Raw genomic sequence first — 20,206 nt, 5'->3', positions numbered from 1 at the left:
TGACTTTTATCATAATAATATGAATATTTATATATGTGTTTGGAGAGAGAGAGAGAGAGAGAGAGAGAGAGAGAGAGATTGATTTTTGATTGAGATTTTTACTTTAAGTCGTAACTGGTACCTGAATTTTGGTTGCTGCCTCCTTGAATGATCAGCTTCTGCACCAGTTGGTGACGTATCACAATTTGGAGGAAGTTATTGTTCTTTAAGGTTTAAAATACGACTCTGTTAGTTATTTGACCATATTGCGGATAGCTCTGAGCCCAAGTTTTCGTAGCTTTTCATACCTAAGGGCTCACTGTTTTAAGTAAATAAGATCAAACAGCAATCTTTTCGTGAGAAAAGGTTCGCAGGAGAGCTTCTGTAAAGTTTGGAAGGTAGGAGACGAGATACTGGCAGAAGTAAAACTGTGAGTACCGGGCGTGAGTCGTGCTTCGGTAGCTCAAATGGTAGAGCACTTGCCCGCGAAAAGCAAAGGTCCCGAGTTCGAGTCTCGGTCGGGCACACAGTTTTAATCTGCCAGGAAGTTTCATATCAGCGCACACTCCGCTGCAGAGTGAAAATCTCATTCGCTTTCTCCTTGTCCGTTCTGCACAAAAAAGTAGCGAGGCGTCTCCTAGAATTGGATGATCGTATGACTTTTATTCTGTGTTTACTAGTTACATTTGAGGTTCTAAACTCTGCTTTCTGCAAAACACAGTGTATTCTTTTTCCTATCTAGCCAAAGAAGTTTCTACATTTATGTCTCATTTTGTGCGGGGTCTTGGTTTATTTGTGTAAAAATATTATACGCAGTTCACGGTTGTTTTCCTACTTTATAGTTAAAACTACACAGTTTAAGGACGACATAAAGTACCATATAATATTAACTTGTGTATGGAAATGAACCTAAGTGCGGGGGCAAGTCGCCAGAGGTCTCCCGGTCGCGCACAGAAAGTTAGACGTCCGACGACGTGAGTTGAGCGTGACTAGCGCCAAACGGGGTTGGCTTCGCAACACGAGGCAGTTGGAGGAACGGGAGAAACCGGCGTGTGCCAATCACCGAACTCTGATGGTGCTGCGTGCTGGCGTTCTTCATTACAACATGGCCCGAAGACAGCACATGGATCACTTCTCTCAGGGCCGGCCGAGGTGGCCGAGCGGTTCTAGGCGCTACAGACTGGAACCGCGCGACCGCTACGGTCGCAGGTTCGAATCCTGCCTCGGGCATGGATGTGTGTAATGTCCTTAGGTTAGTTAGGTTTAAGTAGTTCTTAGTTCTTGGGGACTTATGACCTCAGAAGTTAAGTCCCACAGTGCTCAGAGCCATTTGAACTTCTCACAGGGAAGAATCATCGGGAAGCTCTAAGAAGAGTGAAGTCTCACGAGTGTAGGTCAGGTGTTTGTTATTGCTTACAGCATTTTCACATGCACGGAGACCGTTCCGAACGACAGCCACTGCTGCGCGTCGAGGACCACGGTCAACTGCGGAAGCAGATATCTGCAACATTAGGATGGCAACATAGTGAAAGAACTGGAAGCGAGGTGTAGCAAAGCTAATGCAGTGAGCGCTCAGCTACGATCTACTCTCTTCTGCAAGAAGGAAGTCAGTACCAAGACTAAGTTATCTGTGCACCGTTCAATCTTTCGACCAACTTTGTTGTATGGGAACGAAAGCTGGGTGGATTCAGGTTACCTTATCAACAAGGTTGAGGTTACGGATATGAAAGTAGCTAGGATGATTGCAGGTACTAGTAGATGGGAACAATGGCAGGAGGGTGTGCACAATGAGGAAATCAAAGAAAAACTGGGAATGAACTCTATAGACGTAGCAGTCAGGGCGAACAGGCTTAGATGGTGGGGTCATGTTACACGCATGGGAGAAGCAAGGTTACGCAAGAGACTCATGGATTCAGCAGTAGAGGGTAGGAGGAGTCGGGGCAGACCGAGGAGAAGGTACCTGGATTCGGTTAAGAATGATTTTGAAGTAATAGGTTTAACACCAGAAGAGGCACCAATGTTAGCACTGAATAGGGGATCATGGAGGAACTGTATAAGGGGGGCTATGCTCCAGACTGAACGCTGAAAGGCATAATCAGTCTTAAATGATGATGATGATGATGATGTGCAACAGGCAAGAAGGAATCCCCGTCAAACAGCGGGTTCAATTGCAACCAGCCTTAAGAGGACTGTTAGGAACAGAATCTCACGCTCCACAATGGTACGACGATTGCATAGGGGTGTTCTCTTCGGCCGACCACCGGTACGTTGTGTTTCCTGGACACCGGCACATCGGCGGTACCATTTGCGATGGTGCCAAGAGCATGGGGACTGCACTAACTAGGACCGAAACCGTGTGCTCTCGTCTGATTAGTGATTCTGGACGTATCCTCATCTGGCGAGAGGTGGGAACGTAATGGAGCAAGGGACACTGTCGAACACGATCGTTTCGGAAGGCCGTGTCTTACGGCGCAGGCGAGCATAATGTTGCACGGGTATACTGACCTCCAGATGTTTCAGTACAGCACACTCACCGGTCAGCGCTTTTGTGATTCTGTACTCCTTCGCCGGGTGCGTCTTCCAAGAGTGCGTTCGGCCGTGACTTCGTTTTCATGGATGATAAAAAGCGCGAGCGTATCGAAAACTGTCGGAACCAGAGGATATTCGGTGAATGGACTAACCTGCCCGTTTCCCCGACTTAAAATTATACAGAGTACGTTGAGATGCATCGGGGAGACGTACTGAGGCACGTCCAAGTGCATACCAACCACTCTGGTGGAGGAATGGAACGCCGTACCACAAGAACTCCTGGGTCATCAGAAGCCCCATTAAGAAACGCTTTGTAATGATCTAGGACCATCATGAATAATCGTGTCCCTCCCCGGTAGCTGAGTGGTCAGCGCGACGGAATGTCAATCCTTAGGGCCGCCGGCACGGTAGCTCAGCGTGTTCGGTCAGAGAGACGGTTTAAAAAAGAGGAGAGAGAGAGAGAGGGAGGGAGGGAGAGAGAGAGAGAGAGAGGGAGAGAGAGAGAGAGAGAGAGAGAGAGAGAGAGAGATCAAGAAACGAACTTGAACGGATATCATGTGACGTCCGGAACGACCAAACACAACGATCAACAAAAAACAAAAAGAAGGGCCCGGGGTCAATTCCCGGCTGGGTCGGAGATTTTCTCCGTTCAGGGACTGGGTGATATATTGTCCTGATCATCATCATTTCATCCCCATCGACGCGCAAGTCGCTGAAGTGGCGCCAAATCGAAAGACTTGCACCCGGAGAAAGATCTACCCGACGGGAGGCCCTAGTCACACGACATTTACATTACAAACCAATGAAAGCCCCGGTATCTACAGCATCTGTTTCTTTGGCGTCCCTTTCCCTACAGAAGTTACCATGAACTTCACTGATGGATAATGCTTATTATGTTTTCATCCAAGAACAAATTCAGAATTTCTATTCCTGTCTTTTTTTTATACGAGCTTGATTTTTTGGTCCAGGCAAATGCGTAATAATATTACAAGATCTGCTTCTAAGATTTGTAGGATATTTATTTTACCTCCGTTTAGCTATTCCATCTTTCCATAATACAAATGCATCCTTCTTGTGACTCATATTCATCATTCCCTGGCACTTGTTGTTCTGTTCCTGAATCATGACCGCTTTCATGAACACAGACCTCAGTCTCTGAGTCAGCGCTATCACTGTGAGCATCTTCATCACTCAGCTCATTGAACCACTCCAACCATACATTAGAATCTCTACTAAACTCTGTCCAAGTTTTTTTTTGCCTTTGACATTTCTTCCACAATCTAAAAATAAAGAGAATACCAGGTAACACGGAAGGTAACTGCAGTCAGTTTCAATAAGTCCAAATTTACGAACATGAGAGACCGATTGAATCTAGGACAGCAATAAAGTAATACAGACTTACTTTTTTTCAATACAGACTTACTTTGTTTCAGATTGTGGCAGCATAGCTCGCGCGGATGACTGGTGTCCTCCGGACTATAATAATGTTTCATAAACAATGTATCTTTCGTAACTGAAAGCCAACCATGAGTGGAGCTAACTGCTGGAGAGTTAACACAAAGGTACTGAAAATGGCGCGATCTCAATCCTGCCCTGTCACACAAAATTGAGAGGGAAAGTCGTGTGGATGACGAGTGTGATCCGCGCGAGCGACGGAGGGTTAAGTGTCTCTACGAATCTGTTACTCAGGTGACATCCAATGAATAGTCCAAGTTTAAGGACACGGAGCTCTTCTGAGAAACCAATTCTGCTCTGGTGACATCTAGTGGTCAATTCCGCATTACATAGCTGCGTCGAGATGGTTTTGATCAGACAGTGTAGATTTTAAACTTGCACCTAAGGAGCTTTTCCTTGTGTGTAGCCGGCCAGGGTGGCCAAGCGGTTCAAGGCGCTACAGTCTGGAACCGCGCGACCGCTACGGTCGCAGGTTCGAATCCTGCCTCGGGCATGGATGTGTGTGATGTCCTTAGGTTAGTTAGGTTTAAGTAGTTCTAAGTCCTAGGGGACTGATGACCTAAGATGTTAAGTCCCACAGTGGTCAGAGCCATTTGAACCATTTTGAACCTTGTGTGCAAATATTTTAAAAATCGTCTTATTCAGTGTGGGAATAGCGTTGCGAATATCGGCGCAGGTGGTGAGATAACGGGGGGAGGCGCATTCCCAGGCCGGTCACGCTGCGGCGGCTCTCCTGTAATCTGGCAGTGCGTGAGCGCCGGCGGCTGGAGTCGGGCGCCCGGCCACGCCCACCGCGCAGCCGCGCCGGCGCCGCCCGCGCGGAAAGATCGCCGCCCCGTGATGCTCAGTGCTCGCTAGCACCGCCGGCGCTGGCGGGAGGGAGGGAGGGAGCACCACCCACTGACGCCCCACCCCGTGCACTACTAGCCACGGATAGAAGAGGCACGGCTCCCAGGGCTGATCGATGCGCAACCACGCGAACAGAACACTACGCATAAATGTCGCGACAGATACGACGGTATATGGAATACGAAGTAACAAAATTCTTCACCCTCAGGATACATCACGTTTTTGCCGCGCAGCGCCGCCTCTCGCCTTCATAAAGCCCTCTATTCGGCGAGGAAGAGAATCCACAAGTTTCTTCGAGTATGCCACACTCAGATGGAGCCACTCACTCTTTGAATCCCGTTGTTGTTGATGTTGTGCTCTTCAGTCCAGAGACTGGTGTGACGCAGCTCTCCATGCTACTCTATCCTGTGCAAGCTCCTTCATCTCCCAGTACCAACTGCAACCTACACCCTTCTGAATCTGTTTAGTGTAATCATCTCTTGGTCTCCCTTTACGATTTTTACCCTCCACGCTGTCCTCCAGTACTAAATCGGTGATCCCTTGATGCCTCACAACATGTCCTACCAACCGATCCCTTCTTCTAATCAAGTTGTGCCACAAATTTCTCTTCTCTCCAGTTCTGTTCAATACCTCCTCATTAGTTATGTGATCTGCCCATCAAATCTTCAGCATTCTTCTGTAGCATCACATTTCGAAAGCTTTTATCCTCTTCTTGTCCAAACTATTCATCGTCCACGTTTCACGTCCATACATGGCTACACTCCATACAAATACCTTCAGAAAAATCTTCCTGACACTTAAATCTATACTTGATGTTAACAAATTTCCCTTCTTCAGAAACGCTTTCCTTGCCATTGCCAGTCTGCATTTCATATCCTCTCTACTTTGACCATCACCAGTTATTTTGCTCCCCAAATAGCAAAACTCATATACTACTTTAAGTGTCTCACATCTTAATCTGATTCCCTCAGCATCACCCGACTTAATTGGATTACATTCCATTATCCTCGTTTTCCTTTAGTTGATGTTCATCTTATATCCTCCTTTCCTTGCAAGACACTGTCCATTCCATTCAGCTGCTCTTCCAGGTCCTTTGCTGTCTCTGACACAATTACAATTTCATCGGCGAACCCCAATGTTTTTATTTCTTCTCCATCGATTTTAATTCCTACTCCGAATTTTTCTTTTGTTTCCTTTACTGATTGCTCAATATACAGATTGAATAACATCGGGGAGAGGCTACACCGCTGTCTCACTCCCTTCCCAACCACTGCTTCCCTGCCATGCCGCTCGACTCTTTATAATTACCATCTGATTTCTGTACAAATTGTAAATAGCCTTTCCGTCCCTGTGTTTTACTCTTGCCACGTCCAGAATTTGAAAGAGTGTATTCCGTAGAACATACAAATTGAAGGGACGTTGATGGTTACAATTCTCTTGCTGTTGCAAATAGTACCAGACATCTTTCCCGGCAAATCAACTGTTCCTGTCGGGTGTCCAGGCGGGCACGGTCCTTTACGTAACATGATATGCGACAGCTCAGTTATAGACACTGTAGCCTGGAGAGGTAGTTAAGCTCTATACTGATCATACTTCAGTCAGACGGAGAAGGTGGGAAACGTTCGGCTTCGGCCGCAACGAGAATAGCTTGCCGGATAGCGGTTTCCAGCTTGGGGACGAGGGTCCTGGCAACGTTGGACACAAGACAATCCAACCCGTTCTTAGAAATGTTAGTCAAGACGCCTTGTGACTCCACGAGTCGCCGTGGAACCATAGCGAAGCTGGTGACACCGAATTGGTGTGTGTCGTGTTGGCCGCTATCAAGTGTTACTTGCTCGTTGACAGCAGTAGCTATCCTTCTCAGGTCACATTTACACCGGGAAATTCATTTTGGAGGAACGAGAGAGGCAGAGGGGTGACAGGAAACTGGGTGAACAGCGAGTGCTCGTGGTTGTGGTTGTTTACATGACAGCCAACAAAAAGAGTGCAGAGACCAACAACTGTGTACCGAGCCACAGTGGGTGTTGGGCTGAGTAGGCATCGATGATGTAATTGTGAAGTGGTGGCAGCGGCTGAAGAGTTGGAAGCAGCTCGGAGGACGAGCGTGGCTGCTCGGCCACGAACGGTGGAGAATGGAGAGCGTCAGCGCTCTCTGTCAAAGGTAAACTTCCTGTAGTTTCATTTACGGGTGGAAGCAAGTAATTCTGAGAGGTCGAGGACTGGATGGCGGGTAGTTTGTGGGTTTTACTAGCTGTCAGGAAAGACTGTAAGTATCTCAAGGTGCAACAGAGGCCATACTAAACCTTATTTGTCATAGTTTATTAGACAATGTAGGTACAGAGACTAGATGAAACCTTCAATGTAAAAGGATGGAAACGGTTATTAAAGGATGTGAATAAAACTGATTCACTTTTAATGTATATTGCTAAGTCCGTTTAACAGTTACTCTTCACCTAGGGGTGTTGGGTGTCCTATGTACCGTCATTTCTTTTTCAGTGTCCTCCATAATCTTTGTGTCATGTTATTCTGTGTTTATATATAGTGTCTGTATCGCTGAACTGTTATCACCGAGCGAGGTGGCGCAGTGGTTACACACTGGACTCGCATTCGGAAGGACGACGGTTCAATCCCGCGTCCGGCCATCCTGATTTAGGTTTTCCGTGGTTTCCCTAAATCGCTCCAGGCAAATGCCGGGATGGTTCCTATCAAAGGGCACGGCCGACTTCCTTCCCCGTCCTTCCCTAATCCGATGAGACCGATGACCTCGCTGTCTGGTTTCCTTCCCCAAAAAACAACAACAACTGTTATCACTAAGGTTCGAAGATCCTAATGAACGGCTGCTGGGTCTTCACGACTGTCAGATGGGCCAATGATTTCCGTTTCTAATAATTCCACTTGTCTCACGGAGTGAACTTTTTATTGTGAGTCTGGCGAATCAAAACAGAGTTATCGGTGTTGTGGGAGAGGATATGAAAGGCTGCCAATAGCAACTAACTTGATTTAAGCGGTACATTTAAGGCAGCCAGCACTACGGATACTTCGAAAGCGTTCTCTGCCGTCACCTTCAGGTAATATCTGTGCAAAAAGGTCTTCGCTACATCGCGCGTCCTTTGAACTCTTATCGCAGCGCACCCCTGCGCACGTGCTGTCAAATGGTGTACAGGAGGAGGATGTGGAGGAGGACGATTTTATGTGAACGCAGTTGTTGCCATATTGGAACAAAGGAGTGTCACCGTGAAGATTTAGGGGGAAGGGCAACACTCGACTGCCGGTAATGCTGAAATGAACATCCTGTTTCATGTTCACAACAAGCTGAATGAGTGCGCACAAATCACGGATCGAAATGCAATCCCAGGACATTACAGTATTATCTCCGGCCTTTATTACACCTTCCACTCACTGTGGATTAACAACCTCATCGGCCCATCACTGTGGTGTCACCGCCAGACACCACACTTGCTAGGTGGTAGCTTTAAATCGGCCGCGGTCCATTAGTACATGTCGGACCCGCGTGTCGCCACTGTCAGTAATTGCAGACCAAGCGCCACCACACGGCAGGTCTAGAGAGACGTACTAGCACTCGCCCCAGTTGTACGAAGACTTTGCTAGCGACTACACTGACGAAGCCTTTCTCTCATTTGCCGAGAGATAGTTAGAATAGCCTTCAGCTAAGTCCATGGCTACGACCTAGCAAGGCGCCATTAACCATTTCTAGATAGAGTCTCACTTGTATCATCAAGAATGCTGTATACAAATGATGGATTAAAGTTAAGTATTCCAGCAGCTACGTACTTTTCTTTATAGCATTCATTACGTATCCTGTTTCAGACCTAACGCCTGCCGGCGTGTGTAAACGCGTGCCTTTCGGTTACCCGTCACTGTGGACTGGCTGTCTTGTCAGTCCACAACAATCACTGCACCTAAAGACAAAATCACAACTCGTCCGACCACACTAGACGTCTGCAGGTGCCTACTGTCCACCGTTCCCTTCGGTTACTCGCTCTCGGAAACTGGTTGAGCCGACCGGAGTGGCCAAGCGGTTCTAGGTGCTACAGTCTGGAACCGCGCGACCGCTACGGTCGCAGGTTCGAATCCTGCCTCGATGTGTGATGTCCTTAGGTTCGTTAGGTTAAAGTAGTTCTAAGTTCTAGGGGACTGATGACCTCAGAAGTTAAGTCCCATAGTGCTCAGAGCCATTTTGAAACTGGTTGAGATGGACCAGCATTCACTTGCGGATCAGTTCCTGTCTGGTTTGAAACCGACTCTTTTTGAGAAGACGCGACAATCAGTGACGAAAAACAGTACATCATAACAGGGTCATCAACACTTAAATGCTATTAGAAATTAAACAGGATAAATGACTTCACATTGCCACAAGAATGTTAAGAAACGAATTGATCTGAATCATTAAGCGCCTGTCTTCCCCAAAGACCAATCTGTGTTTGGACAATGTGTCACTATTCACATCGCTCTAAACAACTAGTGGGAAAGAGCTTAATACTAATTTTGGATATAAAACTACTTACAGTCAAAAGTAGATGGAAAAAATACGTGAGAAAGAAATAATGCATCAGTTCCACACATTTCTACATTGCATCGGTGTTATAGTTTAACATCTACATCTACATGATTACTCTGCAGGTGACAACTAAGTGGTTGGCAGAGGGTTCACCAAAGCACCGCTTTCAATCTCTTTCTCTACCAATCCACTCGAACAGCGCTCGGGAAAAACGAACACTTAACTCTTTCCGTACGAGATCTGATTTCTCCTAGTTTATGATGATGATCATTCCTCTCTATGCAGGTGGGCGCCAACAAAATATTTCCACACACTGGGGGCAAAGCTGGTGATTGAAATTTCATGAAAAGGTTCTGCCCCAATGAACAACGCCTTTGTTTTAATAATTGCCACCCCAATTCGCATATCATATCCTTGGTACTCTCTGCCCTATTTCGCTGTAAGACAACGAGCTGCCCTTCTTTGAACTTTCCTCCGTCAATCCTGTCTGCTGTGGATTTCACACCCCGTACCTATCCTCCGGAGGAGGGCGGACAAACGAAGTGTAAGCAGTCTCTTCAGTAGGGCTGTTGCATTTTCTAAGTGCTCTGCCAATAAATAGCAGTCTTTAGTTTTCTTTCCTAGCAGCATTATCAGTGTGACTGTACCAATGTAAGTTATTCGTATCTATAATTCCTAAATATTTAGTTGAATTTACAGCCTTTAGACTTTGTGTTTTATCTTGTAACCGAAATTTAGCGGATTCCTTTTTGTAGTCATGTGGATAACTACACACACTTTCAGTGTATAGAGTTAATTGCCACTTTCGCGCCATGCAGATATATTGTCTAAATCATTTTGCCATTCGTTATGGTCACCTGATGATTTTAAGAGAGGGTAACTGACAAAGTCACCGGCAATCTAAGAAGGCTTCTCAAATTGTCCCCTGTGTGGTTTATGTAGATCAGCAACAGCAGAGGGGCCTATAACACTTGCTTTGGAAATGTCTGACACTACTACTGCTGCTTTACTCGATGACTTTCCGTCAGGTACTACGAACTGTAATCTTTATGTCAGGAAATCACGAATCCAGTCCTACAACTGAGACACACAAGCACGCAATTCGATTAAAGTCTCTTGTGAGAATCGTAGTCAAAAACCTTATAGGAAATCTAAAAATTTGGATTCAAATTAACATCCCGTGTCGACAGCAATCATCACTTTGCGAGAATCAGGACTAGTTGTGTTTCACAAGAATGATATTTTCTGAATCCGTGCTGTCTGTCTGTCAGCAAACTGTTTTCTTCGAAGTGGCTCAAAGTTCGAACACAGTATATGTTCCGAAATCCTACTGCAAATCTGTGTTAGCAATACGGATATGTAATTCAGCTGATCACTCCTGTTGCCGTTGTCGGGTACTGGCGTGCCTTGTGCAACTCTGCAGTCTTTAGATACGGATCTGCCGATGCTCAGAATGTGCCACAAGTCAGCTAGTGCAATCTGGACCGTGTTGCATTGTCTAGTGTGGCGCAACTGCTAATAAAATTACCTGCGCTGGAAACTACTCGTGCTCATAAATCCAGTGCATAGCTGCGGACATGTCAGACAACTAACCACGTCACATTGAGTTCGGCAATGAGTGGTAATTCAACACTGGGACGATAATCGCCTACTGGCCGGAACCGCGCGGTCTGCGCCAAACCTCATTAGTCGCTATAAAAAAAAAAAAAAGTCGCCGGGAGGAATGTTAATACAGAGAGCCGGCTGATGCTACTGGTGATTGATGGAGCGCGGCGGTCGAAGGCATGGCCTGCACCACTACTTAACTAAGGCAGGCATCCAGTGGCGGCGCTGGCTAGACCGGGGAAGTCCAGGGAGCAATTGTGTGAAACCTTATCTTATTCGGGCTGAGCTTGTAGCCTATCGCTGTAGACGGGAGGTTAAGCTTTAATCTTGCTCTTTTTGTTAAAAGCCCCTCGCAAAGCGCTAAAAACCTGTGGAAACAGCTTGCAACCGTAGGACTACAAGGTGCTATAGCAGATGTGAAAATAGCATTAGATTAGATTAAAACTGTGTGCCCGACCGAGACTCGAACTCGGGACCTTTGCCTTTCGCGGGCAAGTGCTCTATCAACTGAGCTACCTAAGCACGACTCACACCCGGTACCCACAGCTTTACTTCTGCCAGTACCTCGTCTCCTACCTTCCAAACTTTACAGAAGCTCTCCTGCGAACCGAGGTACTGGCAGAAGTAAAGCTGTGGGTACCGGGGGTGAGTCGTGCTTCGGTAACTCAGTTGGTAGAGCACTTGCCCGCGAAATGCGAAGGTCCCGAGTTCGAGTCTCGGTCGGGCACACAGTTTTAATCTGCCAGGAAGTTTCATATCAGCGCACACTCCGCTGCAGAGTGAAAATCTCATTTTGGAAGCATTAGATTACTTATGAGACGCAAAAAAGTTTTTCTTCCCACGCTACATCTAGGAACACCAAGAAGAAAGCTTCGTAGCAGTGTCGCTTGGCGAGTGTTGAAATGCAGTTTTAAGAACAAACACGTGAACAAAAGATCGACAGCAGAACACTATGTTCTGAGATACCAGCATCATGATACTAGGTGCTTGAGAGGAAGCAAGAGAACTCAACTTTGTTCAGTTGTAGGTATAAACATAAAAGATACGCTGTATATCTAATCATAAAATGACTTAAGGTATACAATAATTTCAGCGCACCCTTCAGTACAGGTGTGTTACATAAAATAGGAATTCCCACGTTGATAGCAGTGTCAGAAGTCTCTGCTTTCCACTTTACAGAAACTGCTGAGAAGCAAAATATATATGAAAACGAAAAATGCTAGTCCGACCTGTTGTAAAGTTTCTTAAAACCTGGTATTATTTCTATACTGTCTCACCATTTTCTGTGCAGGTGCTATTTTACACCGAAAGTGACATGTATATGTGAGAGCCACATAGTAAAGGTAGTTGTGATTGATTTTCGTATTTATATTACTTGCATACTTATGTTATTAACACAATTCGTGTAGGGCTGATACATCTTCTGCATCGGCAAAAAACTTCAACATAACGCACAAGTCTAATTTCTGTTTCATTTCGTCTGTTTATCTAAAACAAAACAATATGATAGTTACATCTTTACTACACCATAGACATTTAAAGAGTGCCACTTCACGCACTGCAGACCTAATGATGCCTGTTCCGTGAAGTGTGCAAAAGATTTCGTCATCAAAAGACTGGAACGATTCACAACACTTTATTTCACATTATTTCGCGAGTGTTGTTGACCTTAAAAGTTATTGGGGATTGGTACAGCGCAATTCTTTCCAGAATCTTGGATCCGGCGTTTCGACCATATTGCTGAAGTCTCCTCCTGAAAAGTGGCAGTCTTCTTTGAGTTGTGCTGTGTCTGTGAAACTAAATAAAATGACATTTGCTTTTACGCCATACGCATTTCGATTATTTTTACTAGCGAAGTATCTTCAGTGGCCTGTAATACTTCTTTGTTTTTGTTTTTCATATATAGTAAATAACTTTCAAGATATATTACTATATTACGGCTTTTGCTTTATTCTCTTACTGTGAGGCAAGAAACAACTTTTTGGAGCGCAAGTTTCGTAGAGTTAAATTGCTGTTTCATTCACCGTACTTTATCTTTTTATCTCTTACTTATGTGTCGTCCCGGAATTGTATCTGGGATTTAAAAAAAAAATCGTGTGCATTTCTTTTGGAGTGACCCTCGTAGTTTGACGAACGAACATTCTGGACGATTTAAGCGACAGATCTGGCCACCCAGGTCGCCCTATATGAGTCCCGTCGAACATTTATGATACATAATTGAGAGGTCAGATCATGTACAAAATCCAGCTCTGGCAACTTCTTCGCAATTATGGACACCTAAGGAGCAGGCCGCTGTGGTCGAGCGGTTCTAGGCGCTTCAGTACGGAACTGCGCTGCTGCTACGATCGCAGGTTCGAATCCTACCTCGGGCATGGCTGTGTGTGATGTCCTTAGGTTAGGTGTAAGTAGTTCTAAGTCTAGGGGACTGATGACCTCAGATGTTAAGTCCCATAGTGCTCAGAGCCATTTGAACAGCTACGGAGGCAGCGTGGCTCAATATTTTCTGTCGGGGACTTGCAAAGACTTGTTGAGTCCATGATGCCACGTCGAGCTGCTGTACTAAACTGGGCGAAAGGAAGTCCGACACGATATTAGGACGTATCCCATGACTTTTGTCACCTGAGTGTGTTTCAGTGGTAGCAGACATAGCTACGATGGTAGCGCAGCGTAGCATTTGGGTGAGGTGAAGCTATTTAGTGACGGTGCTCATGGGGCCTGTGTTTGAACAGGCGGCGCGCTTCAAAGCCACGGGCTGCGAGACACGACCGAGCGCGGCCACAGCCGTGTTTGCCGAGCGTGCCGCGGCCGCGGTCCTTCTGCACCCCGTTCGTAAGGGGAACGCCAAACACAAGGCGGCCAAACGCTACGCTCACGGAATATTAGTATTCCGGGCTACTTGGACCGGAAAACGCCGGGGAAAACATTTCTTAAGGATTCAACTGCAGCTCGTCGTCATTCGTGTCACGGTTCAGTTAAAGAGAACAGCGCCATCGCAAACACAAACAGTGGGTTATGTAAACAAACTGCGATGCGTGGCACTCCGTGCGGTTGTCGGAATGGTGAGACGCCGCATGTAGAGTTTCATCCCTGTCCACCACAGCCAGCAATCCGTGTATAATCATCATACAATCGACGGCAACCTGTAATGTGGCTTCTTTCCTCCCTTCTGAAAAACATCATACACTGAGTTTCATCCCTGTCCACCACAGCCAGTAATCCGTGTATAATCCCCATACAATCGACGGCAACCTGTAATGTGGCTTCTTTCCTCCCTTCTGAAAAACATCATACACTGTCCGCAGAATGCAATTATTGTCCCTAGGAAAAGGCGAGCAAGGAAATAGGAGGAGGGTTGCAGGTTAATGCAGAGACGTTCGCGTGCCATCATATCACTATTTCATTTCCACACTTTTCATTTCTTTGTTGTTGTTGTTGTGGTCTTCAGTCCTGAGACTGGTTTAATGCAGCTCTCCATGCTACTCTATCCTGTGCAAGATTATCCATCTCCCAGTACCTACTGCAACCTACATCCTTCTGAATCTGCTTAGTGTATTCATCTCTTGGTCTCCCTTTACGATTTTTACCCTCCACGCTGCCCTCCAATACGAAATTGGCGATCCCTTGATGCCTAAGAACATGTCCTACCAACCGAGCCCTTCTTCTAGTCAAGTTGTGCCACAAACTTCTCTTCTCTCCAATCCTGTTCAATACCTCCTCATTAGCTTTGTGATCTACCCAACTAATCTCCAGCATTCTCCTTTAGCACCACATTTCGAAAGCTTCTATTCTCTTCTTGTCCAAACTATTTATCGTCCATGTCTCACTTCCATACATGGCTACGCTCCATACAAATACTTTCGGAAACAACTCCCTGACACTTAAATCTATACTCGATGTTAACAAATTTCCCTTCTTCAGAAACGCTTTCCTTGCCATGGCCAGTCTGCATTTTATACCCTCTCTATTTCACCATCAGTACTTATTTTGCTCCCCAAACAGCAAAACTTCTTTACTACTTTAAGTGTCTCATTTCCTCATCTAATTCCCTCAGCATCACCCGACTTAATTCGACTACATTCCATTATCTTCGTTTTGCTTTTATTGATGTTCATCTTATACCCTCCTTTCAAGACACTGTCCATTCCGTTCAACTGCTCTTCCAAGTCCTTTTCTGTCGCTGACAGAATTACAATGTCATCGGCGAACCTCAAAGTTTTTATTTCTTTTCCATGGAATTTAGTACCTACTCCGAATTTTTCTTTTGTTTCCTTTACTGCTTGCTCAATATACAGATTGAATAACATCGGGGAGAGGCTACAACTCTGTCTCACTCCCTTCCCAACCACTGCTTCCCTTTCATGTCCCTCGACTCTTATAACTGCCATCTGACTTCTGTACAAATTGTAAATAGCCTTTCGCTCCCTGTATTTTACCCCTGCCACCTTTAGAATTTGCAAGAGAGTATTCCAGTCAACATTGTCAAAAGCTTTCTCTAAGTCTACGAATTCTAGAAACGTAGGTTTGCCTTTTCTTAATCTTTCTTCTAAGATAAGTCGTAGGGTCAGTATTGCCTCACGTGTTCCAACATTTCTACGGAATCCGAACTGATCTTCCCCGAAGTCGGTTTCTATCAGTTTTTCCGTTCGTCTGTAAAGAATTCGCGTTAGTATTTTGCAGCTGTGACTTATTAAACTGATAGTTCGGTAATTTTCACATCTGTCAACACCTGCTTTCTTTGGGCTTTAGTCAAAATTAACTATTCTTTCAAAGTATTTTTCAGAACTGAGTTTTTTTTAAGTACTGCCGCGATTTCCGTCGGCCCTAGTTAGAAAACTGGGGACCACTGATACACCAGCGGCAGGTGATCCTCCAGATTCTTCTGCTCTGTCGTGCTCTGCCCGCAGGCGATGCGACGCAATGGGAGCAGCCGGCGGCTGGCGGCCGGCGTTTGAAGCAGCAGGTCGTTGCGAGGTGAGGTGAGCCGGGGGGTGTCCTTGGAGCGCGGCGCTCTCCTTGCTGCTTCATCCAGCAGGAATCCCGCGCTTCTCGCTCGCAGTTCCTCGTTTATTTGCAATCAGTAGCACGCGCAGTTCAAGGCCGGCGTACCGAGTCCAGCGCGAGAAGTCCGTGCGCCCAGCTGCAAGCGGGGAGACCGCGGTAACGTTGGAACGACTTCACTCCTAATGGCAAGTACGCCGCACTTTTCTTGTTATCTTTGAAGGCAGCCACCGAGAAATGAGCGTTAGTATGACAGGAGTGGAATAATATTTGCTTTGCGCAGGTATTACGTTCTGGCGTAAGGGTCATGTGGAAGCACTAAAGATAAACCTGCACGTAAAACCTAATGGTTTCGTACAAACAGTTTCACCTATCTTTAGTTGCTAACGTAAATCTACAGTATCTCGATGGTGCCGCCGTACATGCTAGACGGCTGCTGCTTGATCCTTTGTCTAACGCTTTACTGGAAGCCAGTGTTTTAGGGGAATATCTAGCGTATCGCTCTCCCGGCCGTTAACGTCAGATTTCAATCCACAGACTTGCATTCTACCACTGCTCAGTCTTTATTGTGAACCTCACGCGTCTAAATGGAAAAAAATACCGTTCCGATCCTCAACAGTTATGGGAATTCGTGTGGATGTTACATTAGGCGTTAGTTTGCGTGTGTGAAATAAAGTCTAAAGTCCGCGGTTCCTATTTGGGAGAAATGTGAGTACTGAACTCAAATCGACAATGATTTAAGATACCTTCAGAACGTTATTTGCGACGATCTCGAAGCCAGCAATGAGCTAATGACGTGGGGCGCCGCTCTGTGCCTGTGAGAGAGCTTCGATGCAAAACAGTTATACGGGTAGACAATTTTCTGTGTTCATGTATCGTAATAGTAGTAGACATGGTGTTAGACATGTAGTAGTAGTGATGATATTTTTTGCTACATTTTTAAGAGTAGAGTCGTTATTAATTTACTCCAACTGTCTAAAATTAGAATTTGTGGTCTATCATAGGATATTGCGTAAGTCATTATGTAGAGTAAAAAATACATAGTTCCCCCACCTTATTTCCAGACGTTACTCATTGGACGAGCTGCTTTTCATGAGAAAAAGGGGATTTCACCTGTAAGGGGACAATATGTAAGGGAACGGGTGAAGTAGGCAAGTGATCTTTCACCCTTCAGCGCGGTACACATATTTCCGTCACCACTGATTCCGCATTGCCGGGTCGCTGCCCGCGCGAGTCAGCTAGCAACGCAGAATAAAAGTGGGTCTCTCTGTCGGCCGGGCGGACCCCCACCCTCACCTACCTTGGCCTCACCATTGACCGTCACTTCACCTGCATCCCTCATCTCCGCTTCATCCAATCCAAAGCCCACAACCGCCTCCTCTCTGGCCGAACATGGGGGTTGCACCCCTCAAACATCCTCCACACCTACAAATCCTTCAGCCGTCCCATCCTCTGTTATGCCAGTCCTGCCTGGATATCTGCCCACCCCCCCCAAATTCTATAAGTCCCTCCAGATCCTTGAGCGTCATGCACTCCGCCTCGCCTTCCGTATACGCCTCCCGTCCCCCACGCGGATCCTCTATGACCTCATTCCTTTCCCCCATGTGCTCCTATTCCTCGAACATATCCGCATCCTCTACACCTCCCGCCGCCTTGATCCCCCTCACCCCCTGGTTGCTCCTCTCCTCTCGCATCCCCGCCCCCTGCCACGTCTTCACTGTTGTGTCCCCCCTACCCTCCATCTCTACACCCTTCATCTCCTTTCCCAAGGTGGCTTCCATCAACTCCCCCTCCCGGATGATGCCCTCTCTCCCTCCATTTAACCCTCCTATCAACTCTGATCATCACTCCCCCTCCTTTCCTCTGTCCGTTTCCCAGGCTCCCTCTCCCCCCCTTCCATCCTCTTTTTTTCCCCACCTCCCCTCTCTCTGCCCCCTTCTCTCCCCCGAGTCCTTTTGCATTTCCCTCCTCTGCCTCCTCTCATTCCCTCTCGCGTCTGCCCTGCCCCTCTCCCCCTTTATTAGTCCTCTCCCTCCTTGGTCCCCCCCTTTTTTCGTTTCTTTCCTTCCTCCCTCCTTGTTCTTCCCCCTCCTCCAGGTCCCCCTTCCCCCCATCTGCCTTTGCCTCGGGAGTGTCATCTTTGTGCCGCCATTTTCGTGCAGTGTTTTACAGTCAGAGTTTTACAGTGAGTGTCCCGTGTTGTGTTTTTTGGGAAGTGTTGTGAACGGCCATCATACTGTCGCTGGGTGTGCTTTTTATCTCTTGCGAACAGAAACCAGACAGTCGCCATGTTTTTTAATTGTGTGTGTGTACTATGTTACTTGTCTGATTCCTGTGTCTTTTATTAACATTGCCAACCCCTTTCTGCTTTCTGTTTTAACTTTCCGCATTTTTCCGCCATTTTACACTTTAAGTCACCGTTTTATCGCCTGTTTTTCTTGTTTCTTTTCTTCTTCCGTTTTTTAAAAAATATAGGCTGTAGAGCAGTGTACTAAGCTGCTGCCAGTCCGCCCCCTTCGGGGGGAATTGAAAATCAATAAAGGAAAAAAAAAATCGGCCGGGCGGCTGTTTTCGTCAGACACCCTGCTGCGTCGTCAGACACCGGGCTTCCGCGTCGCGTTCCTGTCGGTAGGCTGCGAGGACGCTGACCGCTTCTGAGTATGTATGTAACGAGTTTTTAATAAAAGTTAAAGTAAATTATTCGACCGTGTTCAAATGCTGATCACCGGCTCGCCCTAAGACCGTCACGCCCACCCGCCAGCACCCTGACCAGTCAAATACCTTATAAATATTACATTAGGACCAATGTTTCCGGTTCCATAGTGTATCTGCTTACGTGTATTACGAAGAAGGCACGGAAAACATGACAAACGGTATACTCTTTTCAACACCATTGTCTGCTCCCTGTCTGACGATGTACGCCTGAGTCATATTTATATTCTGCACCCCACTCTAAAAATATGTAATGAGAGTTCAAGAGAGCGATTGCTTGCTAGTGTGTATACAACAAGGAACCTTTCATTTTGTGGTCCTCATAATATGCATTTCATGCGAAATTTAACTATATGCCTCTTTCAGGACAGTTCTCGCAATTTAACGAACTATCATTTTCATTGTGCACAATGTATAGCTTTCAGCGCTTTTTTACTTTATTTTAATTTTTTGAGTGTACCTTTGCCACCCCTTCCCCAAACCGATTCCTCTGCTTCCTTTCTCCCCACCTCCCTCTCTGTCACTCTCTTTCTTACTCTGGACTTGTATTCCGGAGCGCGGCGGTTCATTTCCCAATCCGACCTTTCAGAGTTACCTTCTCCTCATTTCAATAAACAGGTTAAGGCGAATGTCAGGACAGCATCTCTGAAAGTGCGCAGCCTATATCGTTCCCCAGTCCGAGCTTGTGCTCAGTGTCTAATTACCTCGTCAACGACGATCCTTAATCCAGAAAGCAGGGAGAGAGAGAGAGAGAGAGAGAGAGAGAGAGAGAGAGAGAGAGAGAGAGAGAAAGGGGGAGGGTTAACGTACTATCGACGACGAGGACGTTAGAAACAACACACGAGCTCGGTATGAAGAAAGAAATCGGTCGCGTCCTTTCGGAGGGACAATCCCGGTATCTCCCTCAGACGATTTAGGGAAATCGTGGAAAAGGTAAACCTGGCAGGTCGGACTGTTATGATACGAGCCGGTAACCGTTATGTTCCGAAGAGCCCAATGTTACGCCCTAGCTGCTAATGAAAAATGGATGCAAGGTGCCCAAAGGGATCTGTCGTCGTAGGAATCTGACAAGAATCAGATATAGGCCAACGCGGACGTGTATCTACGTACACTGAATACTTGCCCGTAGAGCTATCAACAAATCGGTGTGAAGTTGGGCACCAGCTAGCGACAAGGCAGTGAATGTCGATTAGAAGCCTGCTGGTCAGGTGGCCGCTGCTTATAAGTTCGTCCTAGCGGTCCTGGTTGGTAGGCAGGTGGAGGTGGTTCATTGCTAGTGATGTTCAAAGCGACGCCCGCTGCAATCTCCGAGGAACCTGCTTCGGCAATATCGATAAGCTACGATAGAACACGGACGGAATGATAAGTATCTCTAGTTGTCTAAATAAACTCTTAGTAAATAGCACAGTTCTTGTAAAGAAATGGTGCTCTAAAAGACAGCGGTCGAGATTTTTGTCGACATCTTCCCTTGCATACGCTTTACAATTTGTAAAGATGTCCTCCAGTGTAGCTCAGCCCGGGATATGCAGCCCCGACAACTTGATTTATTTGGTCGTTCCA

At 46.4% G+C, this 20,206-nt stretch overlaps 1 long non-coding RNA gene across 1 annotated transcript in view; it reads right to left on the bottom strand.

The window, feature by feature from the left end:
- Positions 1-20,206, bottom strand: part of LOC126188889 (uncharacterized) — a 181,600-nt gene that overhangs the window by 18,093 nt on the left and 143,301 nt on the right. The window lies entirely within an intron of this gene.

Source organism: Schistocerca cancellata, chromosome 5 (assembly GCF_023864275.1).
Source record: "Schistocerca cancellata isolate TAMUIC-IGC-003103 chromosome 5, iqSchCanc2.1, whole genome shotgun sequence".
Taxonomy (NCBI): domain Eukaryota; kingdom Metazoa; phylum Arthropoda; class Insecta; order Orthoptera; family Acrididae; genus Schistocerca; species Schistocerca cancellata.
Note: the sequence above shows the minus strand (reverse complement) of the source record. Positions and strands in the feature narration are given on the sequence as shown.